Source organism: Ambystoma mexicanum, chromosome 1p (genome assembly GCF_040938575.1).
Source record: "Ambystoma mexicanum isolate Mex_15411 chromosome 1p, UKY_AmexF1_1, whole genome shotgun sequence".
In the NCBI taxonomy this organism is placed as follows: Eukaryota; Metazoa; Chordata; class Amphibia; order Caudata; family Ambystomatidae; genus Ambystoma; species Ambystoma mexicanum.
This window is the reverse complement of record NC_090921.1, coordinates 1,224,719,286-1,224,746,955: the sequence shown is the minus strand read 5'-3', so window position 1 is coordinate 1,224,746,955 and position 27,670 is coordinate 1,224,719,286. Positions and strand designations below refer to the sequence as shown.

At 42.3% G+C, this 27,670-nt stretch overlaps 1 protein-coding gene across 3 annotated transcripts in view; it reads left to right on the top strand.

The window, feature by feature from the left end:
- LOC138452228 (uncharacterized) overlaps positions 1-27,670 on the top strand; it is a 404,096-nt gene that overhangs the window by 138,142 nt on the left and 238,284 nt on the right. For 2 of the 3 annotated variants that reach the window (XM_069604957.1, XM_069604958.1), the window contains exon 3: positions 6,753-9,724. The exons of the other annotated variant lie outside the window; for it this stretch is intronic. The gene's annotated coding sequence lies outside the window, so the exon portion shown is untranslated. Of the gene's footprint in view, positions 1-6,752; positions 9,725-27,670 lie in introns of those variants that run through there. 3 annotated transcript variants of the gene reach the window in all.

The window sequence follows — 27,670 nt, the reverse complement described above, 5'->3', positions numbered from 1 at the left end:
TAGCCTAAAAGGGGCTCGGGCAGGAGCATCAGTTGATAGCATGCCAGTGGTGATGCCATTGGCAAGTCGGAGAATCTTGTACACCCCGAGATTAAGAGGGTTAAATAGACTCGGTTGCTGAGGATACGAGTCAGTCTTTTGGGTGAGGATTCGATGGACCTCAATCCCTCCCTGTCCATTGAGGAGATTGTGGAACTGAATTTACAAAATGAAGCAATTCACTTCGCACTCAAGCTACTGCTGAAACTCTGCAATTTTAGTTCTAATGAACTGCAGAAGCAAATTCTTAGGGTTAAATCACCTCCAGTTCAGTTAATCAAGTGAGTGGTCATGAATTCATGTAGCTTAGTTAGCAAACAGTGATGAACCCAGAAAAAAAACAGTAATCCTAGATCTGCTCCTGGTGGAGATGGAGTGGGTGGGAGAATTGGGGTGGTGGTTCTTGGGGATGATCATGGCCCCCCCTCCGGGAATCCTCTGTATTGACCAGCCAGTGGCAAAAGAAATCCAAATTGTTGAAGCAGAGCTGTACTACGAGCCAGTAATTTCTAGAAAGGAGAGGCAAAGAAGAGAAAACCAAGAACACAATTGGGGGTAAAACCCTTGACCCAAGCCAGCATCTGTAGGTGATCAGAAGGAGGCCTCTGTGAGTGATACTACTAAGGGTTCCCTATCACAGAAGAGGGCTCGGTAGAAGGCAGCGAGAAGATCTAGACACCTTAAAAACAAGGAGGGAAATGTATCCTCATGGTTAGACGCACCAAACTGATAATGGTCTTAGAAATACCACGCAAAATAAATCTGTGGTAATCTTAACTACATGATGGTCTGTCGAACAAACTAGTCTAGTCAGAGCAGGAGTCTGAAGATGGTTCCATAGTGAACTCTACTACAAGGGAGGAGGTGGTTCAAGAGACTGGGGCAGGAGCCCAAGTTCTGGATGTGTTTTTATCGGTAGTGTATAAAGACCCCTCCTAGGCTGGTGGATACAGGTTCCTATTGAGCATGTTCACAATCTGTACACTTGAAGACAATGGTCCACCCGTAAAGCAACAAGTTCTGTTGTATCTTTTTTGGTCACCTACCAGCACTATGGCTCCTTCAGAGCAGCAATATGGATTGCGTTGAGTAGCTGGAGGGCTTTAGCTCAATTATGACCAGGGTGCATTGTAAGGATTTGGAAATCTTGGCCCTGGTTAGAAGAAATGTACATTTTTTTTTTTTCAAATGGGGCTATGATCTAGACCAGTTTTAGTTTTGTGTGAGAGGCCTCAGCGCTGGAGTAATCCGTAGAGGAGCAGGAAGATGCGATCCTGCCAGTTGCTGCCCCCTTGCCGCCGTTATATTAGAACAGTCAGATAAAAGCCATAGATCGGACCCCCTACATCGTTCCTATATTGCATTCGAGTGTATGAGAGACGTTATGCACTTAGACAGCCATATAGAATGTACCCTCGCACTGAAGGTGTGGAAGGATGTCACATGGAAGGATGCTATATGGAAAGATGTCGCCTGCCAAGCTGTCAGAGCGCACCAGTGGACATCATGGACTTACGTTAAGGTGAAATCTGATGAGAACAAGGTGATGAAGCATTAAGAGTAACATGTACATAAAGTTAAAGTAATCATGGAGCTAAGGAAAATAAAGTAACTCACTGACCAATAACTGTAAATACGTAGTTATGCAAGGTAGAAAGACAACGTATAGAAGCTTGCTATAGAGCAATATATAATGTGGCAAGGATGGCCATATTGGGAAAATGGATGCTGGCTTTCCAAGCTGCCTCAGACAGGCCGAGGCTGTAAGATGTGCAGGGTCGACGATGAATCGAGGTTAGCTTCAAGTTAACGATGTTGTATTCAAAGGATAAGCACAGAGCACAAAGGGAGTACATGGATAAGCTCTGAATGTGGGACATTCTTCATAAATGGAAGAAGATGAAAACATCTGCGAGAGCCAAACTGCTGGTCAATTTAAAGTGTACAAAGTTCATATATGAGAGAGTGAACAAGTCTTTAGAGGCCAAGAGGAGCAACTGCACCTTGGATACATTTAATCAAATAGCAGTAAATGGAAGGATGAAATTGATGCATTTGTGGTCTCTTCACTCAGAAGTTGAAAACGAAGGCTGTTCATTAGAGCCTTAATATAGTGGTGTGCTCCCACTCCCTTGATTGTTCCAGGGCAGCGAGCAGGCACAAGGTCAACTACAAACGGAAGACTGGTTTAGGGCCTACCGATGAGAGATGATGGACTAATTGGGGAAAATGGAGTAGTCGGATGGGATTGAAACACATAGGTTTTGTTTCACGTACATGCTGCTAAGAAGTCAAAAGTCCAAGGTTGGTATAGCATGTCAACCAATCAGTGGGGTTGGGAAGCCACCTCATATACAATTTTGCAGAAACCAATCCAGTTATGTCCACTATAATCCATACTATACTTATTTAGAGGTAGTTAAAGGCGTGCCCTACAGATGAGGGGTAGCCAATGATGCACTAATCCTTAGGCTCTAGAAGTAGATATGTTCCCTTCCCACAATCCCTTCCCTTGGTATGTTTTGTGTTCTACCATGTAGAATGACATCATAGATTATGCATATTTGGGTATAAGACCTCCATGCAATCAAGTTTGTGTGCAAGCATCAGCCCGATGTCTGTCTGACAGTTTACCCTGTTTTATTGAATTGATAATAAAGTAGTACTTTGCCGTATTCTTGGAGTCTGTCTGATTACTTGGTTTGAGTTCCTTTTTATTGTATTTACATAGGGACAAAAGCTGCTTCAAGGTGCTAGAGCACAAATCCATCAGATGAACGAGGGCCCATGCAGCCTTTACCAGCAGACTTGAAGTATAAGGTGAATCCTGCCCCCAAAACTTGTGGTTTCTAGGTTTTCAGCAGTGGTTCCAGCCAACTCGTATTGGAAATTACTTCTATCCTTCCTTTCTGGCCCTAAAGAACATTCCTAAAACCACACATCAATATCAATACGGGGGGGGGGGCACTCATTTATTTTGAGAAGGTGGCTCAGTTTATTGAATGATTTTGACTTTTTGTTCCACGAAACCTGGCTAATGGGTAAAGTAATGTTTGAAGGATAGGTGTTTTGCAAAACTAGCTAGTAAAGGTGCCAAGGGATGTCCATATGGGGCTCTTCTTTCCCTTTGCTCCAAATTACTTGGGACTAGGGCGACGGTAATCTCCAACTCTAATCCAAATGTTCTACTGGTTGACGTTGTGTTATACAACGGCTATCATATTTTGGTGTTAAATCTTAGTGATCCACCCAGGTGTCTATACATGGAAACTATCCAAATGGAGATTAATAAATGTATCTTCTCTGACGCAATGAATCTAAAGGTATTGGATTGTATTAGGGTGGGGATTTTAATTCGCCTTGCATAGATTACTCTGTCAGTGATATATTAAGGAAGTAATGATGGCTCCAAATGCATCTAAATGCTCAAATATCGGGCTACCCTGTGGCTTTGCCTTGGGGTTAAAACGTTTAATGGTGTATCAGTATGCAGTGTTCCAGCAGGCAGGATGAGGCGCAATGCAACAGCGAAGTCGACAATTGCCTATTTCTTTGGGAGCCAGAAGAATTAACTAGGAGTGTCACAGAGTATAACATCAGCCTGGAGGGTTCTGTACGATTGCTATTCGTAGACCGACATCCTTGTGGCAGCTTTTTAAGTGCAATGGCACGTCTGAAGTGTTAATGGCAAATTCATTACCCAACAAAGGTTGGGAAACCTTTCTATCTGCTAAATTTGCTGCTGTAAATTCCCCAACCGTGGTTGAGCCATAGTTCCTTAAATCTGGCCTTTGATACGGACACCCTAGTCGATTATTGTAGGTAAGCTAAATAAATCCAATCCACTAGGTCCCGATAGTGTTTGCATCATCAATATGAGTGCAAATACAGTCCTGTGGGCTGATATACTTGCAATCCTCTTTACGCATATTGAGGCTGGCCAAATTCCAGATTCTTGTAAGGAATCCTATTTTATCCCTATTTTTAAGCGGGGTAAGGCTAACAGTCCGGCAAACTATAGGATAATATCACTATGGCCAGAGTAACATCTTTGCCAAAAGATTGAGTCATAGTGTGATGAAAGCGCAATTCTGAGCCCATTTCAGATGGGATTCATTAATGGTTTGGCAGCCAATTAAAATGTATTTGATTAACCAGGCTTGTGGTCAAGGGGATGTTCCACTTATGTACGATTTGCATCTACGTTTCATGCTATTAGTTGACCACTCCTTTGGGCGAAACTAAAGAAGCTAAACATCCCAGAGGACCTACTAGTCACCGGTCAACTTTTGCATGAAAATAATTTTGCATGGGTGAAGCTGAATAGTAGGGGTCAACTACTATCTGCTCCAATTGATATTGACAGAGGCATCAAGGAGGGGTGCATGTTGGCCCCTGTACTACATCAAACTCAGATCTTTCCTCCTAAACTGTGTAACCTAAAAGTTCTATATCTGGCATATGCTGATGACCTGGACATTTTCGATGGCTATGTAGAAATGCGAACTAAGTGATTGAATACTCAAAACAAAATACGTTGTTGGTTAGCCTAGAAAAATCAAAATTCATTCGATTTGTCTAGGTCAAAAAAGATCATCAAGGCATTGTTACTCAAACTGGGAGTTTATAGCGTTTCCCAGTGCTGTTATGTTGGGTACGGAATCGAATTGCACCGTAACAAAATATTGACCCATAAAAAAGCGATATGCTAAATCTAATTATATAATGTTTGCAATCAAGAAATGTCAATTCCCCTGCTGGGTTTAGTTTGATGGGTATAGTGAGTCTCTATCGTGAAACTATTAATGAGCATCTCTTATTCACTGTAAGTTTCATATAATGATTAAGATCAATGGGCCAATCATTTTGAGGGCCATATTTGGTGCCATATCATGGGGTTGGCTGATGCCACTCCAATATAGGCCAGAAATATCAAGTTGCGTACAATCCATAAAAATAGAGGGAACCTTTTTATAAAAATGTGTAATGGTTCATCGCTTGGGCCTCCTCAATCTGGAATTGATTAGAGATACTAGCAGATCCCTTTCAAACTTCAAGGCAAAGAATGAGGAATTTTTTTCACAACTAGCCTGGTCCTCGGACTGGTCAGATGGTATGGGAGCACTGCTGGTAGCATTTAAAAACCAAAGCCTGAAAATGGGACTGGTCTTGTGCCCATGATCATATAGCAAGGTTATCCTCATTGTCTACATATGCAAAGTTATTCATTCTATATTTAAATGCCCAAAAATACATCTACAAAGTCTGGCAGCGAGGCAGACCTTTATGCAGATGTGGTTCAATAAACTCCGGTCATGGTGGTTAAAGGAGCATGGCTGAACCTCCATAACGAGCAACAGGGTTGTCTGCTTAGTAAGAGTGGCAGTTATTGAGACTTTGCATTATATTCTGACATCTTGTTGCAAAAATGGTGCAACACTATGTTGGGTTCTATATGCATGTTGCTGAAGGTTTGCAGGATGTTCAAGGGGAGCTGTTTTGGTTAAATAGCTTTTCTGTCTGAAGTTTGTTATAGTTTGGTGTGTGTTTAAGTTGGAGATTCCAGGTTGAGGTCTCAGTGCTACTAATAAAATCGGAGCAAGGTTAGAGGGGTGCGTGAGTTTGAGATCTCTGGTTTGTGCCCAGAGAGCTGTAACCAAAGTTGGGGCAACCCACTGGAACCAAAGAAGTCTGGGAGGAGAGTGTGGATAGTACCCTATATTAATGATTAGCTGTGGACTTTCCGTTGAGCCCTGTTTAATGTGTAGAATGTGTTTCCTATTTTTGTTTTAATCTTATAAATTTTTAGGAATGTTAGGAATTTGCCTCTGAATAGTAATAGTTATAACGGGGAAAAATGTATAATTGGTTTAATACTGAATGCATTTCGTTTTTCGTAATTTGTTTATATGTGAACTTTTAACACAATAAAATAATACATGTCTGTGCGGTTGATTGTGCTTTAGTATTTTTTTGTTCCTAAATTCACGAGTGCCCTCTTTCCAGTGCGTTTTGGAACGCTCCTTCCATCTCTGTTGCTAGTCTCCCGGTACCAATAAACAAAGACATACCTCCTCTCCCTTCCGTTTTTAACCTGTTGCTGGGCAGGGCGTTATGTTTATAAACCTACTTGCAGAAGTGGAAATGTCGTACAATATGCCAATTAAAATAAATTGTTTTTTTTTATTTATAACTCTCTTCATGCCAGATTCCGGCTTCATCCGTGCTGCTTGGCAGTGCCTTGTTTCCAAGATGAGTGCATTGCCAATGAGCTACCCTCATGGCCCTCAAATGTATTCAAATTCCTAATTATGCATATACGTTTTACATAGATTAAAAACCAAACAAAAACCTTTTTCTGACTTCTAATTGTGGAGTTATGAATGCTTATCTTTTTAGAATGTGTAACGTTTTACTGGGATTTAAGTTTGTACATTATGAGCTAGTTTGAAATATGGGCATTCATAAGGAGGATGTTTTGTACATATGCTTGAGTTTGGGGGCTCAGAAGAGGGGTTAAAAGTGTGCTGAAGTCACCTCATTTTCAGTAGGAATCATTCATTGGACCGTTATTTGAAAATAGTGATTTGGTTTGGCCTGCCAGATTAGCGAAACGTGTTCTTTGCGTTATTGATTAATTAGCATAGCCCCAGCTGCATGTTCCTGTGAATCTAGTGCTCTGAATGATGTTTATATTCTCTTGTTTGGACCAGGAACCGATGAAAAGTCATGTGCAGTTAAAGAAATGGAGGAAACTGCAATTGAGAAAACCATGGCACCAAGAAGCACTTCAACTAATTTCAGCGAGGCTCCATTTTCTCGTTGGAACCTGCAGTGTTTGATTATGGATTCTCATGTTATCTAGTGTCAAATTAGACCATGCATCGTGGACCCAATGTTGAATAGGCAAAGATCACTCGTAGAATCAATTGAAATACTGATGTTTTGCTCCCCGTTCTCCGTATTCTCCTGTTTTCATTCGTATTGTTTTTTTGTAGAGTTGCACTTCTATAATTTGTATGCACGCCTTCTTATTTAATATGGGTCACTTATTTATTACAGATGGTAGTGTCTGCTGGTGGTTTCTTTGTTTTGCACCAACATTGCTGTACATTGGCATGTTGGTTTCCAATGGGGCTCCACATTGTTTGCAATTACTGTAAATTAGCACATATTGCAAATTAAAAAAGTAGTTTGTTCTCAGCAAATAACGTGTGCGCTTTATTTTTTTTCCCTAGTTGGAATACAGAATTTTAAACCAAATGCTGGCACAGCTGCTTGGTACTGGATGTTCTTGTTCTGGTGTTCTTGCAAGCGCTGAATAGCGGGTATAATCTCTTGTTGATGTAGATTTATCCAGAGGTGCTTTTTACTCTGTTTTAGTGTTGGGTGAGAGGTGGTGCTTGCATGTACCACCGAGATGGCCAAAGTAATCTGTATGAATTTGTGTAATGATGCAATGTTTTTTGGTTTCTTTCCTCTTGGACAATAATTGGCCTTTGGTCCCCCATACATGGCTGTGTAGGCTAAATTAATTTATGCCCAACAAAGTGCTATGATTGTCCCGCTCTGTTCTCAAAAACACCAGTGTAGCCCTACAGATAAGGTGATTATCAACCACTTTGACTTCCTAAAATCGGCAAATATTCCCAAAAAAATAAAATGGGGTGTAAAAATACTGCCAACAAAAAATTGGAAACGGACACATAGAACCTTGTGCTCCGGTTTTCACTCGCTTGCACAAATTAGTTGATTTGCTTGGACCAGTAGTGCACATACTCTCACAGGAAGAATCTACTATTACAACTGCCTGATTAGAAGAAGTAAACTTATCTTTTAATGTGCATGAATAACTAGGTGAAAAGGAATAATTATTCCAAAATTTGCTTTCCTGTTAAAGGGATAGTTTGATAGGAAGCGTTATTTCAAAGCATACATTGATAGTGTGTTCCTTTAAAAAAATAAATCTCCACTTCAATTTAACCAAGTTTTTCTCACTTTCACACATGTGAAAACGACATGCCGGGTACCTCATCTTGTGCTAATCTTATCCATTGATCCATCACCCTAAGTTCAAGTGCCCTTGTGGCAATAATTCAGATCATCAGCCTTTAACAATGATATCACTAGACGCTAATGATCAGCTCCACCTATTTTAATGACGTTAGTGGGCAGCGTAGCCAAACGTACCCTGTAATCACCATAACGTTCTGGAACGCAGAACCAGGAACATAAACACACACATCCACAACAGACGCTAAACTTTGGTTTCTTTTCACAAAAACGTAAACAGTTAGCATAGCAAGTACTTTAAATTTTGACAATGCTGAAAAGAGCTAATTTAATTCCACGAAAACATGAGCTACGTTTTTCCAATAGTGGTTATAGCTAGCAAATATTGCATGGATCTCATTTTTTGTTTTAACTTTGAACAGTGATCTTATAATGCTGATTTTCTTGATCAATACCAGTCTTTGTGTTCTTCACAAAGTTTCCATCGCCAATTCCTGATTTACGCACATGGCGTTCCATTACAGAGAAGAAATGAGTGGTTTAAATTTCAAATGCAACACTTTCGCATCTGCATGTTTTCAGAACCTATAGGCTGGTCCTTATTACTGCAACCCGTGAAAGGACAGATTGGTGTCTGGCGATCATCCCATATAATGGTTAACACATGCGTTTTTGATTATTGTCCAATTACATTTGTAGAAGCTGTCTACTGTACCCATGACAGGCGCACATCAGTATAATAGAACTATGTTAAATCGAGAATCCTAAAATATATTTCAGTACACAATTTATAATTGTATATACACAGTACATATTCATGTTAAACTATCAATTTAAGTTACGATGTCTATTTGTATCAAATTGAATATCCATACGTCTCAACGTTGGTAGCATACAGCATGCTTGCCATCCTCAATTGCATAAATATTATTAAACTTTGCTTACATTTTGTCTTGCGTTTCCATTCTCCCTATGTGACAGATTTTGAAAGACAGATCTCAGTAATAGAAAACTTTGCTACGTAAGCTTTCAATATAGTGAATCTAATAAATTCTTTGTGGATATTTGGCACATTTTGTCCTCCAAATTGTTAGTGTGGTGGATTCAAGGACAAATAATCATGCAATCATTCATCTTGCATTCACAGCCTATCAAGAGTTTCGTTCTGGGAACACATACCACAAAAATGAACCATATTAATGGCAAGGTGTGCACTGGAAAACAAAATATTTCAAGTGTTCCCATATATAGTTGCTTCCATTTGAACTATATTGACGCACCTGGTACCACAACATTCTGATTTTCTTTCAAGGATGGCCCTAGACCCTCCACACTAAGATGTAAATGTGCAAAGGCCATAGGCGTATGTTCATTGTGCACATTGGCAAGACGTATTCCTTTGCTTGTTATTTCAATTTTGGTTGACTCTGTGGCCCTTAAACCTCTGGTCTATTGCAATCTGCAGCCACTTGTCATGACTTCTATTTTCCAGCAATGTTAGACTTCATTTATTTTATTTATTGCTTGTTTAAAGTACCAAAAAAGGGGGTGGCAGGTTAGAAAAAACACAATAACGGTCCTACTAGGCCATGTGTCATTTGGGTTGTCCAAGAACAGTAACAAGAAGTGCAGGGTGGTAGGTGTAGGTTGTAGGTCGGGCAGAAGGTTAAATGCTAGGGTGGGGGGGGATGTGCAGGGCAAGAGGAGGTATGCAAGTACAGGGGCAGGGGGAGAGGAAGAAGAGGGCCAATGGGGCTAGGCAAGTTTTAAGGGTAGGCCAGGTGGGCAAGTGCCATGGGAAGCAGCGAGTGAGGAACACATGCGATGCGAGGCCAGGGGTGTGGGTTTATGGTGATTGTTTTGACTGCAAAAGTTTCAACAAAATGCACTGAAAAAATGTATTTTTTATTAAAAAAAATATGGGGGGGTCCCACCTGTTTTTATGTTTTACCCCTTTACACCCATTTTAGTAAAAAAAAAAAAACTTTACCTACAAAAGTAATTTTTTTCGATGCATTTGTTTTTGAGACTTTTGCATTCAAAACTATTTTTTCGAAACAATGATGGGATACTGGGGTGAGTGGGCCACGCTCGGTAGGGATGCACACCCAGCCAGACTTGTCAGGTTGTTGCGGGGGTGGGGGAAGCAGGAATACCGGGTGCTAGTGTATACTGGGTGAGGAGGAAGGGTTCCCTGTGGAGCTCAGAATGGACCAGGCAGCCAGTCAATGCAACAGAGGGGGGCATTAATAGGGGGTGGGGGAATGAAGAAGAGAATAGTTGGGTCTTGAGAGCATCTTCTAGAACATAAGGAGATCAGGCAGAAGCCTGAGAGGGGAAGGGAGGCCATTACAGAGGGATAGCAATCTACCCCACACTGTCTGTTTGGCATAGCATCTGATCTAAAGAATATTGCAGCTAAATGACCAAAGGTCTCTAAGAGGGTGCTTTTTAGGGAAAGAGTTGGATGTAGTGCGGTCCATGGCCTCCCAAAGTCTTTTGGATGATGCAGAGTGGCTTGAAGCTGATCCTCGCAGCCACAAGGAGCCAGTGGAGATTTTTCCGAGCTTGAGGCCAAGGATAAGGCTTGCTGCCCTATTCTGGATTAGTTGAAGGGTGGCAAAGGGAGAATTTAGGCAGATTGAAGAAGAGCCTGTTAGAGTAGTCCAGCCTGGAGGACCAGAGCTCTGGAAACCATGGTATAACAGCTGCTCTCATTTTCTGCTTAGATTCTTCAAATGTTGAGTTAATTACAAACCGGGCTCGAAATTAGGATTGGATAAGCATGAATTACATGCAGTGCCTAGGTATCCAGCAGTAACCGGTCACCAGGGGCTACCACTAGGGAACATGGTTTATAGTGTCTCATTAGTTGGCCTGGGGAGCCAAAAGTAGCTCGTGGTAAATTGGTTTTCAGCAAACCAGTCTCTTCTACATTTAATTTGAGTCACATACTTGAAATAATCAGACTGACATTTATTAAAAAATCAAAGAAAAATAGAAATGTTAAGGCTGATCTAGTCACAAAAAGTAATTTAATAAAGTAACTATTGCATCTCAAGTGACTTACTATTCCATAGATTGTACAATGAAAACTGTTTCCAAACGCTGTGCAAAAGCTTGAAACTGGCTTTGTTAAACATTGTGAAGAAAGCCACATGTGATTTGAATCTTTAAGTCAACCTTTAAACAACTTCAAGTTTGGGAGGACAAACCTCTTTTGCAATGCTCCATGGCATAGATTGGGCCCTGGAAACAAAAATCTGAATATGCTGGCCATGCAAATGCATGGAATTGATCCAATGTCGGATCTTTCACAAATTCAAAATCCATCTGCTGGAAGATTGGCTTTGCCGCCCACTGTTTGCTTCTTTTGGTAAACTCCTTGTAACGAGGCATACCGAAAATTCCTGCAGTGTTTACTTGTTCACTTCCATTGTTCTTGTTGTGTAAAAGTACAACCAATCTTGTTCTGATCTCCATACAGTCTATGCCAAAATGCAATCTTTTAGGCCTGTACTTTAGGCACATATGACCTCCAAATCTTCAGTGTGGCAGAATGTGGAGTGTCCCCTCGTGTCCCTTGAAAGCTTTGTATCGTACACATTCGTCTCAAGTGCTTTGTGATGATTTGATCCTGGAACAAACCACCTTTTCTTACGCTCCTGCGTTCATGTGCACATTCGTGGAAATGTTAGGTTTCTTTCCAAGAGTGCATGTTAGAACAACAATGCATCAATGAATGCTATTTTTCAAGCAGAATGTCTACATATCCATGTTGAGCTTCATCAAATGGTTGCTGATAGACTGTGACCAATTTAAAATGTTTTCTGGAGCTGCCTTTTTCCAGCAGCTGTAGTTTTTTTGGGGAAATTGATTTTGTGATGTGCCGTACATCATACTGATGCTTTGACTGGGACCTGCTGTCACATGGCCTTGGCTATTGAACAGTGACTGTCAGGTGTATTTGCATTCCAGACGTTGAATGGATTTAATGAAACCATATTTTTATGACAACAGATACTTGCACAACAAAATGAATAACTGTTGTCTTTGGTTTCCATGTCTTGGATGTAGCAAGTGCAGCATTTAACAGAAAAACCTGGACTATCACACTGTCCAACAGCAAGCCAGAGCCTTTTGCCAGTACGAGCATTGTCCATTGACATCTGTTTGGCTGTCTATGCGTGGCTAATAGCGGGGGAACAAGAAATCCTTCTGATATCTTTTAGTACTGGGTTTTTTTAAAGGAACTAGAGTCCCACAAAGTTAGAACACCGTGAAATTGTAAAAGCAGATGACCAAAGTACATTTCAGGCAGGCGCTTTTCCAAGTATAGATTGAGCAGACTATGAAAGTGAGTAAGGGTGGTGTACACAACTACCCTTGATCTTCAGGTTGGTGCCTTTGATTACATGAGTATACTTCACCAATGCCCCCCCATTCATCCTCGTATGCAAGTTATGATCACATTTGATAATTTCATCATCTCAATTGTGCAGCAGTAAACATACTTTGGTTCCTTTAATAGCCAATTGTCCAGAAGTATAGTGGTTTGCGATCCCACGGTGGTAGATAAGTTCTCAATACTAGAATGAGTGAAGCCCACATCACAAGTCCAATCCTCAATCTGTAGCGAAGATGCGTCGGTTATTTCTGTGTGATATTTACCATTTGTGCACATGTATTGGGGAAACGGGGAGCTTGAAACCTCTTCTGTGTTGTCTGTTTCTTGTGGTTGACTTTGTGTGCTGTAACAATGATCCAGGGTTAATTTCCATGGGTCACTACTGACATTCAATTCAAATTCCGACCACTGGACATCTGCTTCGTGACACTGGATCTTGCGAGGACCATAAAGAGCCTCAAAATGTAGCTGCTCCCAAGTGACAACTGACAGTTTTTGTAGTTGCCCGTGTTTATGCTCCTTTTTCCTAGGCCTCCAACGGAAGAGAACAAAAAATGCTTAATGTATAGCACACATACGGAATATATGAATTACAACATGAAAATGTAAATGTAATTTTTTTAAAAAACCTTTATGTACTTTTCTTTCCCCTTGAAACCATGAAATTGGATTTGACGTCCACCAGACCAAGCTGAAACAGCATTTTGAAATTGTATAAACCTTGACATTTGCTCTTACACTTGAATCATATCTACATGTATAAAAATGTCACTATGGAAACCATTAAAAACTAGTTTGCAATATCTTATGTATACCGCTGTCCATGTGACTCTTCAGTTGTGACTGCTTCAGTAATAGATTCCTTGTACATAACAAATTAAATAACATTGATTAAATTGTTGAACACTTTAATGTTAAAATCTTTGCTCTCACAAAGTACGTCTTGAGAAAGTTGATTTAATGATTGACCTTACAATATCAGATAAACTATGTATAACAAAATTGTTAACTGTCTGATTAAGGTTTTTAAGTTAGTATTGACATAAATTGGAACACTGTGTACATGTAACATTGCAAAAAGACAGATTTGAAAACTGTACCTGGTAACTTTCAGAGATGTTGCAGGGAATTGGTGTGAGATAATTCTGCAAAACCTATTAAATTGTGGCCCCTTTAATGTGATGTAATGCTATATTTTTTCACTGATTCCATTTTTTGCTAAGCAGCTGAAGTTTGAGCAAAAACATACACTATTCATATAGTGAAAAGGTCTGTTATTCAGTGACGAAGTACATTTTTCTGAAGGTTTACTCTAATTAAATAAATGAATAAGATTGTCAAATCTAGATGCCTCACTGTAGTATATATGCACTCTTGTCCTATGCCTATTTTCACTGTAGTATATATGTATTTTATTCTTCCATATGATTGTCAAATCTACGCGACTCACGGTAGCAAATATGCACTCTAGTCCTGATTAGGACTGTGAAACCTAAGTGCCAGGTGGCAGCATAATTGTATTCTAGTCCCAACTGGGTCTGCCAAACTTGGGTGCCACTGTGCTATTTTTCGCCCAACATGCGCACTATCCAGACCTGCCTCCTATACACATTCTGATCCCTAGTCTGGACTATACTAACTATCACCACAATAGTGGCCCTCACCAACTCTATTTCCTGCAACTTGCAAGAGAGAAACTTGCTACTTAGAGCAAAGTTGCCACGACTCTACGACCTCAAAAACAAAAGAACTAGTCCATCAGGCCCTACATTCACTCCCAACTGCCACCAACCCCGAACATCTAGCTTCAGTGGCTGTATTACAAATTAACTTGCATCACAAACAGAGGAGACCCAACCACCCAAGTCCCAGACTCATCAAAGACACAATAACAACTCCTACCTTATCAGGAGCCCTTATTAATGCTAGGTCCCTCATAGCACACAACACTGAAATTGCTGACCTACTTGCCATGGACAATTTAGATCTCCTTGCTGTCTCTGAAACCTGGCTCCCCGATGCAGCAGGTCCTGCACTCGTGATTGCCATACCAGACAACTACAAGATCCTAAGAGCTGATCGGCCTAACTCCAGAGGCGATGGCCTGACCATCATTGCCAAAACGCAGTTAGCTGCAAGACTTACTCCACATCCAGCAATGACATTGTGTGAACTTCTTTCTGCTAAAATACCCATTTCCAATAATAGCACATTAACGGTCCTCCTAGTGTACAGACCAACAGGCCCACTAGGTAACTTTGAAGAAGACCTATCCAGGCTCCTCACAAACAGCATCAAATATTCCACCCATCTCCTATTACTAGGTGACTTTAACCTGGGATTTAATGATGCTGAGGACAAACCAGCCCAGTCTATCCAATCAATTTTAATCGATCATGGTATCGCACACACATCTTGGCCCCTACACATATGAAAGGACGTACCTTAGACTGGATAGCCAACCATAACTGCGACTTCACCATCTCGAATATCCTACCTCAAACCTGGACTGACCACCACCTCGTATGCTTCTCAGCCATCGTAGAGCCTCCCAAACCAAATAAGAGTGAAATAGTACCTCCTATGCCAACGAGAAGTAAAAAAGAAATCACAGCTGAAAAACTTCTCCCACTACTCTTACCAGCTCTCACCGCTAGCTCTATTGATTCCAACCGAAGTACCCTAGTTGAGACATTCAACAACTCTGTCCAAAGCTTTGGACATAATTGCCCCCATCAAACTTCATAAAAGTAAATGAGAATCTCACCTCAATTCATGGTTCATCCCCCACCTCAAAGAACTACGTATCCAAAAACGTAAACTCTAAGCCATCTGGAGGCACACACCTTCAACTGAGAATAAAACCCTACTTGCCAACTTTGCCAAAAAATACAAGAAGGAAATAATCCAAACTAAGACACTTTTCACGAAAGCATAGGTAAAGCCAATTCTAATTCTAAAGAACTCTTCTCCATTCTCCGGGAAATGGAAAACCCAATTGCTCCTAAAGACAATGTCCCCAAGGACAAATTATGGTGCACCAGCATCCAAAATGCCTTAGCAAACAAAATTATAACCCTTCAATCCAAAATTGCTAAGAAAAAAAGCTTCCCTAAGCACTACTGGAACCCATACCACTCTATTGACAGATACACCCAGCACAACTACTCAAAGCAATTGCAAACCATTCAGGTTTACCAACATATCCATACCGGAAACTGAAAAGATTATATTATCCCTTAAACCCTCGAACTGCCAAGGTGACAGTTGCCCCGCGCAAGTCATCAAGGACCCAGCCAGAAACTAATCAACGCTTCCTTTAGCTCTAGTACTGTACCCACGAACCTCAAAGAATCTTGGGTACTGCCTCTACTCAAAAAACATACCCTTGACCCAGCTATCCCCACTAACTATAGGCCTATTACCACAGTCCCATTTCTCCTTAAAATCATTGGCAGAGTAGCCTACCTCCAGATTCAAAACTATCTGGAGTCATAAAAACTATTAGGATCGCAGCAATCTGGATTCAGATCACTACATGCTACTGAAACGGCCCTAATCGACCTCAAGACACAAATTGACGAGTTGAAGGATAAAGGTAAAACAGCTATGCTCCTCCTCCTTGATCTATCGGCGGCCTTTGACTTGGTGGATCATACAGTGTTATGCAACCCCTTAGCGTCTGCCACCCATTTTTCAAGTGAAGCTATTGCATGGGTACAATCCTTCCTAGCTAACCGTACGATGAGTGTTCTCCCCTGTAGCCGCAGCGGACCCAATTCACATCACTTGTGGTGTCCCAAAAGGCTCATGTGTCTCCCCGACAACGTACAATATCTTTACTAAACCACTCTTCGACAAACCTGACAGATTGGGGGTAACCTATACTAATTAAGCAAACGACACGCAGATCCTCATACCGCTATCAGGCAACTTTGTCGAAGACACAGCTTTAGTAAACCAGATTCTCATTCAGGCATGGATGGCCTCCCACGGCCTCTGCCTAAATGATGACAAAACAGAGATACTGATCTTGGGCTCCGACTCTAACCTTAAAAAACTTAGCCCCAACTATCTCGCTTTCAACATAGATGGCAATATAATTAAGGTGGCAAATGAGGTAAAAACACTAGGTTTCTATCTTGATTCCACCTTATTTCTGAAAAAACAACTTAACACCCTGGCGTCCTCTACAGCGTACACCTGCAAATTAATCAGGGCCTCTAGACCATACCTCTCCAAAACCAACTGCATCACACTAGCTAACGTACAAGTAATGTGAAGCTGGACTATTGTAACGCCCTTTGCGGGCGCCAATAAAACTATCATAAACAAAATGCAAATACTGCAAAACAATGCTCTTAGAGCAGACCTGGACATACCTCGTAGAGCGCATATTTCCAATATCGGGAAAGGCCACCATTGGTTAAAAATTAGCGACAGAGTTCTTCTCAAGACGTTATCTCTCACCCACAAAGGACTTAACACAGCACCTCCTTAAATCTCGGCCAGACTCACCAGAAAATCCTCCAGTCACCACAATAGAGCCGCCAACCATTTCCTTCTAGAAACTCCCAGATTTAGGCGAACAAAAGCGGGCAGAGCAAGCTTCACTGTTAGGGCCGCCCAAGCCTGGAAAGCATTGCCAATTGCATTGAGAGCAAATCTACCCTACTCCAGATTTAGATGCAAGGTGAAAAGTTGGCTCTGGACCAACGACAACTAATCTGAACACTTGCACTAGCCCCTAGATCACTGCATAGAACTGCCGTGATACTTCTGAAATCTGAATCACGACCATCCCACTGCCCTCTGTGGGCTGAGACACCCTCACCCCACACTTTTTTTATTTGTACTCTAAATATGGTAACATGACATGTATTGCATCAGCTGTTTTGTATTCACTATACTGCATTGTATTGACGTGTATTGTATCCACTGTATGTAACCTAAGTCTAAGTAATCTTGTACTGGTTGCGCCCGGCTACCCCTGGGTTTGGAGCGCATTATCAAATAATAAACTAATTGTTGCGTGTTTCAGCAATAAATATCTAATGCTTTGCAATTTGCTGACAGTATTACAAATTATCCAAAACATAATTTATCTGAAATGTAAAAAAGATATTGTTAATCAATAACTATTAGTATAAATTATCACTTCTCATTGTCCACCCTCCAGACCGGTTGCAATAGAATAAGGGTACATTGTTGAGATTCCAGGCTCTGCCTGTATAATTGTAATAAAGATGCAACATCAAAAACAAAATTACATGTAAAAGATGGTCGATATTGACAACAAAGCCGGCAAGCCAGTTTGAGTCAAAAGCTAATATTATACATTACAATTATGTTTTAAGTTGAACTTGAACAAATAAATATTTTGTATAGTCTCATCTGAAGAATATTCTAAAAAAATAAATTGAAATTTCAGTGTGGTTGCTGTTGACTCCGGAATAGTGGTCGATCACAGTCCTTTAAAGTATATATTCATGCCGTTTTTCTATAGAAAATGGACATTAGTATTATAATTTAGACTACATCAAAAGCGATAAAGTATGTGTGTAAGTTGTTTGGCCTGACCATTAGGATTTTGGATGGGTCTGTGGTTTCCTCCATGGTAACAGTCTGTAATTCCAACAGTGCTGTCTATGGGCCTCATCACGACCTCGGCGGTACCCCTTAAATCCGGCGGTAGCACTATTACCGCCGGATTTAAGGGTCCACCAAATCAGGGCCTAGGCGGATTTCAACCCAGCTCTGAGCTGGTTTAAAACCTGCTGAGAATTCGCGCTCATACCGCCGGCGGGATGAGCGAGAAATTTCCCCATTGAGCCCAATGGGGAATGGGGCATTCCCGAATGGGCTCAATGGGGAATGTGGACTTCCAAGTCCGCCCAACTCATGATCCCGCGCTATTAGCACCGGGGGCTATGGCGGTCGCGCTAATAGCCCCCGCGCTAATACTGCCGGCGTTACCGCCGAGGTCGTGATGAGGCCCTATGTAAAGACAGACATGGTAATTTAAAGCAAGCGATGTGAGTGTGTGTTTGCAAAGGCTCCCGTTGCACTCAACTATTCGAGTATCTCTAAAGTAGGGATACACAAAGTAATCTAAAGTTCAAAATGTACAAACCACAGTACATCGTGTCATGAAGGAAGCTTGTGTAGTAAAATATTAATGGAAATATTTCCCAAAAACTGAAACATTCATTATGTTACCTGTTCAGACTTTTCAATATATTTAGTGGTTATTTAGAATACCTATTATACAGGCGCATTATGAAAATGGTAAAATACATTTAAAAATTCAGTGTCCACTATTCACCTCGGTAAGCGTGTGCTGAAATTCAGTTGCAACTGCATTGGGAAGTGATTTGTGAAGGAGTCTGGGCTGATGCTTTTTTTTTGGTGTACTGTGATTGTTCGAACATATCTTCAGAAAAGTACATGCGGCACATGCAGAATTGATTGCACCTCACGTCATCCAAGACAAGCTTTCAATTTCGAGCAATGGAAATTCACAGCTCAACAGTCCTTTTCTTATTAAATACTTTGGAAATACATGCAGGACAGAACTTAGCATGGCTTCTATAAGTGCAACCTAAAATGTGACTAACAACCACAGCATCAAAGATGACATCAGAAATGTAGGAAGAAAAGCTTTAAGAGGAGTGCCTCTAGACAAAGTAGTTTTGTATGGAGTGCACGTTCTGTTATCATAGTTAACTAAAACAATAAGGATGCCGGATACATTTTTGTTGGTGGAAAGGTGGTTGGTCTGTCTCTCAGCCATCAGCCTCCTCTACAGGGACAGGTAGTCTCTCTGCCAATAAATCACCCAAAAGAATTTTTTTGTGGGTCTCGCGAGACTCTGGTGGGAGGACGGATCTCGTCTCATCTGGAAGGGTGGCAGACCATCACTGAAGACTGGTGTGGTTTGTCTATCGCTCAGGCGGGTTTTTGGCTTGCCTTTTCCTTTGCCTTTCCCACCCTCAGAGCAGAGGTACAGAAACTTCTATACCTTAGAGCGGTGGAACCTGTTCCCCTCAGAGAGTGGGTTATTGCGCCCTATCTTCAATCGTTCCAAGAGAAATTCAGGGTGATCACACTCTGCCAAATAAAGTCTTCTCTTCAGAAGGGCGACTGGCTCAGTGTGGTGGCCCTCCATGATGCGTAAAATATCGGCAGTTCTCCATGGGAGCAGAACACTTATTTGAGTACTTACTCCCTTTGGGTCTGCCAATGTTGGATCTTCTTCCGAGGTTCCACATTTGGGGCTATGGTTAAGCCCAGTTCTGCTATGGCTCTGGAAACCATGGTTCGCCCTGAGGCTTTTCCATCTGGAGCTAACTGTTCCGAGATATGGACTGGGTTAAACCTGAGGTTCCCCTTCTTGGGGCTAAATTGGACACCAACAGAATTGAGGGTCCATCATCGGGGTCTTGGCTGTAAGGTATATCCCTCAGCCTTCCCACGTGCACGGCCGTGGTGAAACCAGTTCTGTTGAGGGGGCAAAAGAAGGCGGTCACGCACCACAGGCCTTCCAGTACCGGCTCTGCCGAGGCTGCTCCAATAGATGCTAATTCTGGGGCAGCCCCTAAGGTGTTGAGTAAACACTCTAGATCTGCCAATACCGGCTCTGCCGAGGTTCCTTGTTTCAAGGCTAAGATGGCATTCAAGGCCCCTGACTCCCCTGAGGGGACTATTGCCTCACTTGCTCCTGTGACGCAGTTCGGCCCAGGTGTGTGAAAATGGTGGTCCAACCTCTGCGGGCCATGGCGGCCATTTTGAATACCTCCCTTACAGCAACAGGGTAGTTCATTTTCGCACAGACAATTAGGTGGCAATGTTTTACTTCAACAAGCAGGGCGGCACCGAGCCTCCTCTCCTTGTGGATCTTGCCATACAAATTTGGGCTGGGCCATCCAGCATATTGTTTGGCTCCAGGTTGTACACATCCCGGGTCACCTCAATATGACCGCAGATTCACTCAGTCGCCAGTCGTCATCTGTTACGAGTGGGACATGAACAGTATTGTCCTCTCCAACATTTTCCATCAATGGGACACGCGGTGGTCCTTTTTGCAGCAACTTCAAAGAAGAAACTGCCCATAGGTCGCTCTGTAAACCCAGGAGCACAACTGAACTCTTCTGTTCAAGGCTCCTTGGTGGTCAGTCAGATTCTGGTTTTCGGAACTACATCACCTGTGGGTGCTCCCCCAGTCAGATTGCTTTAGATTCCCGACCTGCTTCACCAGAGCATTCACCAGATGTGGCACCGCTCCCCACAATTGTTCGGTTTGGCGGCCTGGTGCCTGAGTTCAGATCGTTAACACAGTTCGATCTATCCGAGGATGGTGTGCGCATATCCAAGCAGCCAGGAAGCCCTTTACTGGGGGTCAGCACAGGAGCAAATGACTCCAGTTTGCCATTGGTGTTTAGTTTAAACAACTCAATCACAGGCAAGCTTCAGTCGACACTGTTCTATCTTTTGTGTCATCTGGCCGTTTATGGCGTCCATGTTCTGTTATGCAGAACCTATTTATCTGCTATTGCGGCCTATCCATCCATGGACAACTGTTACTTTTCATTGACTAATCCAGTCATCAAAAGGCAGTTTGCGGGTCTCTTCATCTCTTCCCGCCGGGGCGTTATGCTACTGTTACGCTCACCTTGTTTCTGCGGGGATGTTGGGGCACGGTTGTAGCCCTCCCAGGAAGTGAGACCCCCGATCTGCTTTCTCCTGCTGCAAATAGGCTGTGGGCTGCTGTGATGAATTGGAACCCTGCTCCTGCATAGAGAGGATGTAAGTTTGCTGGCCTGCGAGGGAATTCCCTCTCAAACCCTTCCTCCCTTAGCGTGGTTAGCATGCACCGTCCCATTAAGGCTCACCTGTAGATTATTAATGGTGAACTCTCCGTCCTGCTACTTCTGGAAGGGGTGCATGTAGAATGAGGACCGAGTTCCTTCACTGGTCCTTTTATACGTGGTGTCCAGTCCAGCTGCAACGATTCCAAGCCCTTCTGGTAAGTGTCTTTCTGTTTTATGTTTGTGTAAAGCATCGACCTTGGAAGGTTTGGAACCGATGGAAGTACACCTAACATGGTTGCGGGAAACTTCGTGTAGCGGTCCATGCATTATCCAAGATGGCCGCCAGCACGTATTTACACACAACACACCAGTGCTCCGATGCGTTGTATCTTAGTGCTCTCGTACCTTTGCAGCGCTGTGTTGCTGTATATTTCGCCATCTGTTATTGCTTCCTATAGCTTTTGCCCTCTCTTCATTCATTATCTTACACAGAGGTAAACATACTATTTTTGGGTAGCTTATTTTTCTCTTAACGGTTTGATCCCTGTTAATCGCACTTTGTGGTTGTTCGTAACTCCTCAGTCCCTGTACTTTTCCTTCCTGCTTTACCTTGCTTATCTTTCTTTCTGACTTCCGTTTCATTTCTTTTCACTCCACTCCTTTTCTTTCGCCTGGAGTCTCTTCTCTCTTGTTAAAGGCTTTCTAGTCTATTCATCAGTTTGTGGTATTGCTGCTTTGGCGTTCTTCTACCTTCCGACCAGTTTCCTGTGCTTCTATTGTGCCTCAGTACCTTCGGCACCACCGGCTACTCGATCATCTTCACCGAAAAAGGAACGGGTCTCGATTCTACTCTTCTATCCAACCTGATGACCATTCACACAGGGTTTTTTCTGCTTACGGCTTTTTCCATGGAACAGCGGGTTGGCTCCTGGGAGTTGGAAAAGGGAACCAGGGTTGCAAGTTTTGACAGTTTGTCTTGAAGTATTGGTATGGTTTTGTTCACAGCCTGTTGTCAGGTCTGTAACAATCTCTATCTTTCTCCCAACTAGGTGTGATTGAGGTCCAGCAGAGCAATAGAGCCCGAGGTGGCTCCAGATGAGGTGCAGAGGATGCCGCAGCGGTCCGGCAGCAGGTAAGTAAGTGAGCTTTTAAGGACAAGCGCAAAGAATTTTGCAAGCGCGACCTTAAGCTACAGTTTCGTATCTCTAACCTTGCCTTTTGTCCTTTTACAGGGTCCGCCTTCGTGGAAGAAGATGTCATGCTGCGGAGCCCAGAGCCGAAGTCCAGCGTATCAGAAGATGAAGAAGATGTGCTGCGGTGCTGGGAGCTGAAGTTCTGCATGCCGGAGATAAAGAAGATGGCGTGCCGAGCAGAAGTCCTGCGATCTGGAAGATGAAGAATGGATGCCAGGTTCAGCAGTGAAGAATGCTGGTGAAAGCTGACTCCAGGAGGTGAGCTTATGGACAGGAGACTGGATTCCCAAGGTAAGTGCTACTTAACCCAGGCGGCGGTGAGCGTTAGGCTGCATGCAAATGCAGATTAATGCGAAGCGTGTGCCTTGGTGTTGGGCTGGCTTTTATAGCTGAGCTCTTAAGGCCACGCCCACTAGCTCAGTTTTGCTTGCCACACCATGCCACTCCTTGAAGTTGCAGGTGCAGTTTAAGATAGAAAGCCACACCTGGACTGATTGCACAAAAGTGGAATATTCTTGAAGGCACTTCTGCCTATAATAAGAGTCTTGCTTATGTTTCTCCATGAGCCCGGTGCCAAAGGCGCCAGGACTGAGAATCATGGTGCCCCTTGCTCCCTCAACCTGATGGTGCAGCTCCTGTGATCCTGGGCAGGTGGCCATGACAGCTATGAGCCATTGAATACATGGCCACTATCGATCTTAAGTACCTTTCTTGGAAGGTTGCCTTCTGATCACAATAACATCGGCAAGGCGAGTAAGTGAGCTTCAGGCTCTTTCTGTGAAACATCTGTTCCTCACTTTCCACAGGGATAAGGTTGTGCTTCACTCTCATCCTTCCTTACTGCCTAAGGTGGTTGCTTATTTTCATTTGAACAAGCCTGTCTTCTTTCCTGAACTGGCATCTGATGCTGAGAGAGTTTTACACAACTTGCACGACAGGCGAGCCCTGAAGTTTTACCTCGATAGAACGGGTAAGCTCAGGAGCTCCTCACAACTCTTTCTCACATTTGGACACCTGAAGGGGAAACCAGCTTCCAAAGCAACTATTCCTCGCTGGATGGCCTCTTGTTTTTCAGTAGCCTAAAACATTCAAAACCTTCATCCCCGAAGAGTATCCATAAATGGCAAAGCGACTGCTGTTGCCTTCCAAAGTATGTCCCTTGGAAGTCCGTCGCCAAGGTGGCTCTGTGGACGTCCCCATCGGCTTTACCTGAGCTCCAAGGCTGATGCCCAATTTGGCTAGGTTGTTAAGATCTCCACCCATACTTCCTATGGAGTGTGTTTAGGAATCTCCCACAAGTATGGAGGAAAGAGGACGGGACGTAGGAGTATAACAAAGTAACCCACTGTAGTGACTACCTTACTCCTAGTCCCCTTTCCTCCATACGCCCGCCGTCCACTCTAATAAATTTCCTGTATTATTGCTTAAATGGTCTCAGACCTGGTGATAGAAACGGACTGAAGGGCGATGTGCGGGCAGAGCTCAGGAGGGCCGGATTACGGCCATGTGTGGTACCCCGTGTAAAAATAAAAGAACAACAAAAATTATATTTTTGATGCTTTTTCACAAAAGTGCTCCGGTCCCGTCCCGAAGGACGGAACGTCCCACAAGTATGGAGGAATGGGGACTATGGACTAGGAGTAAGGTAGTCACTACAGTGAGTAACTTGGTTATCCCGGATCGTTGACCCTTTAAACCATATAGTCAAAGCAGAGTTTCCTTTAGTTTCAAACCCTGCAACAAGATTTCGCTCTATCCCATCAACAGCCAGGTATTTTACTGTTGTCGATTTGAAAAATGCATTTCTCTCAATTCCCTTACACGAAGACTCTGAGAATTTGACTTCCTTTTCAGATAGTAATTTGCCTGAAAAAAACTAGATCACCTCGGGTACTGTGAGTCCCCTTTCATCTTTAACAGAGTCCTTCAGATGGACTTACAAGATAATGAACTGAAAGGTCCATTATTCAATAAGTGGATGACATTTTGGTATGTAGTGAGACTGAAGAGAGATGCAGGGAAGACTCTGCCAAACTTATGACGATACTCGCAGAGAAAGGGTACAAAGTAGCAAAGAAAAATTACAGTAATTTCAAGACGAAGTATTATACATAGGAGAGTTGATATCGCATGAAGGTAAAAGAGTGACATCTGAAAGAGCAGAAACTATTATGAGAACTGTGCAGCCAAATATAGTGAGACTAATGCTGTAATTTTTAGCTCTGCAATTATTGCAGGACTTCGGTCTTTGACTACAGCAGTACCTATATTTAACCACTTTTAAAAGTGCTCTAATGAAGCACAGGTGGCTAAAATTAAATTGCCGTGGATGGTAGACCTGACTGACGTATTTAATGAATTAACAGAATGCAATCAGCACAACTCCTGTATTAGGGATTCCAAATTAAAGTGAACAATTATACTTAATATCCCATTCAAATGGAGAAGTTTTGACAGCAGTCCTTACACAGAAGACATTAAGACATGGTCATAAACCATTGCCTTACCATAGTGGGATTCTAGACCCAGTTATGAAAGAACATTATCCCTGTGAACAATCTTTGGAGGCTGCTGAATTTGCGATAAGAAAGGCTTGAAATGTTCCGTAACTCTATTTGCAGAGCGTGCATTATTTGCAAATCTAGAGAAGCCCAAGAGCATGTTGACTACTCAAAGGGCATAGGGTTGCGAGGTAATTATCTCAAACCCTACGATCAAAATTGTAAGGTGTATTAAAGTGAATCCAGCAATGTTAATCGCCAAACCAGTGGGAGAAGATGATGATGTTCATGATTGTCACTTACCCTGAATGTTATAATGATATTCCCCAGGTTAGAGAGACAGCTCTTGGAAGAGGTGCAGTGGTTTTCATTCATGGTTCATCCAAAATCGACCAGAAGACTGGGGTGAGACATTCCGGATCGGCAGTAGGAGTAAGGGTGACCCGACCCTTTTTGAAGTGTTAATGAGCAGACAACTACTATCAACCTATTCAGCACAGGCTGCAGAATTATCCATGTTTATTGATGCACTACAAGGTTTTGAGGAGGTGATGTGTACTCTGACTCTGTGACATCCACCGTACATGCAGGCCTAGCACGTTGGAAGAGGAGGGGCTTCTTCCGCGCAGACGGCACTCCAGTGTAACATGCAGGGCTATTAGATAAACGTATTGAAGCCTTAAGCTTCCCAGTAACCATAGCCATTGTGACATGCGCAGCGCATTCAAAAAGAAAAGACTTAATCTCTCGCGGGAACGAAGCCGCAGAGATAGAGGCCAAATGTGCCACATATTATTCAACTATGTATAAAAATGAGTTAAAAGATTTAAAGAAATGAAAGGGCAATGGATGTTGGTTAAAGAACGATTTAATATGATGTCCATTTTACAATTAATTGAGATACAAGGACGAGCATCACAGCAAGAAAAGGAGTTATGGAAAAAGCGGGAGTGTTCTTTATCCCCCACCGAGGCAAGTTGAAGGCAGGATAGCCAGGTGTGCCTCTAGCATTATAGAGAGTAGCATTGGAGCAGCTCCACTATCCCGTAAATGTGATGCGAGAGTCTAGCTGCGACTATAGCGAAAGACTGGTTCATACTGAACCTCAGCGGACATGTGGCACCGTTTGTTGTAAGCTGTATTGTGTGCCAAAATTTCCCAGCAGGGAACACCCTGCAAACAGTGAGTGGAGTAATCCCCAGACCGAATGGCCCATTCCAACATTTGCACATGGACTAGGATATGTTGCACACATGTAATGGCTATCATTACATAATAGTTGTAGTTTGTCCCTTTTCCAGATTGATTGAGGCAGGTCTGTGTACGAATCCTGATGCTGCAGTGTTTTTGGTCTGCAAGTCTTTCCAAGATGGGCGGTGTGCAAAGTTTTGTGATCGGATAATGAACCACATTTTGTGAGTGAACTCTTTGGAAATATAGTCTTGCTTTTAGGCATTAAGCATACACTTGCTTCAGTCTATCACGCGCAAGCCAACCATATATGTGAACGATGAAAGACTTCTGAAGGAGAGGATAGCAAAGCTGAAGTTAACATTAAAGAAAGGATGGCTACATTGCCTACCTATTGCATTACATGCACTGTGGAACCAACCTGGTTCAGATCACCATTTAACGGCCAACGAGCTGGTGACTTTCCACAAATTAGTACTCCTCTCAACCCCACCACCCACCGACAAGGGCAAATACAGATGTCCACAGTGTGGCAAGGGCACTCGGTGACAAAATGCATGATTATTTAAAAATGATGACTCAAAGTATTTCTTTTATTTCTAAATAAACAAAGAGGACAATTTGCCTAACAATTTGCGAAACGCATTAAAGGCATTACCAGTATATCTGGGGGACCAAGTGTTAGTACACACATTTGTATGTACTTGTAGTACCCCGGTGGAGGACATAAGCCATACTGCTGCAAAACTGAAAGGAATAAGGGCTTGGATCCAACTGTATGATGTCAAACCTTATAAAAATTAAGCAAGAGAACTGCCAAGACTGACCACAAGATCGATGGTCAAGAACTTGGATAAAGGTATCAAAACACTTTTAGATTAGAATTGATTTATGGATTAATTCAGCTGCAGTAATTCTTGAAACATCTTCTCTAGACTGGAATAGAGAAAAATATGACATCAAAGAGAACAAAGAATATCTGAGGTTTTTCTTACATACTTCAATCTTATTCAGCTTTAATATGACGAAATACAAACATTGTGACATTTTTTCGGAGATCCAAAGAATGGCTTATCATTTTAAGAAATCTCTTGGCAATTATTTTGCATTTGTTGCTATAAATCCATGAATTACAGTTAAAACGATAAGAACGGATATATATTAAAATTAAAGTGGTGACAATGGAAAAGTTCCAAGAGGCTGGAGTTGTATCTTCAAGAAAAAGATGTACCAAACAGAAAATAATTTGTGCAATTTTCTTTGGCATTCTTATTTTGACTATTCTTATAACGTTGGCATTCACAAATATTATAAGCATTGAGAAACCAGAAAAAGGTCATCCCACACCAGTCCCATTATTCTTATTTTCCCGATTAATAGATCAAAATCCCATTGTGTTCTGATATCCAAAACCCCTTTTCTTGAGTAAAAAGAGATGCTGAGGAAGGTAATGACAGTATCAACTCATATTTAGATAAATCGGCTCATTTGGCAAATAATGTATGGTATCTGTAC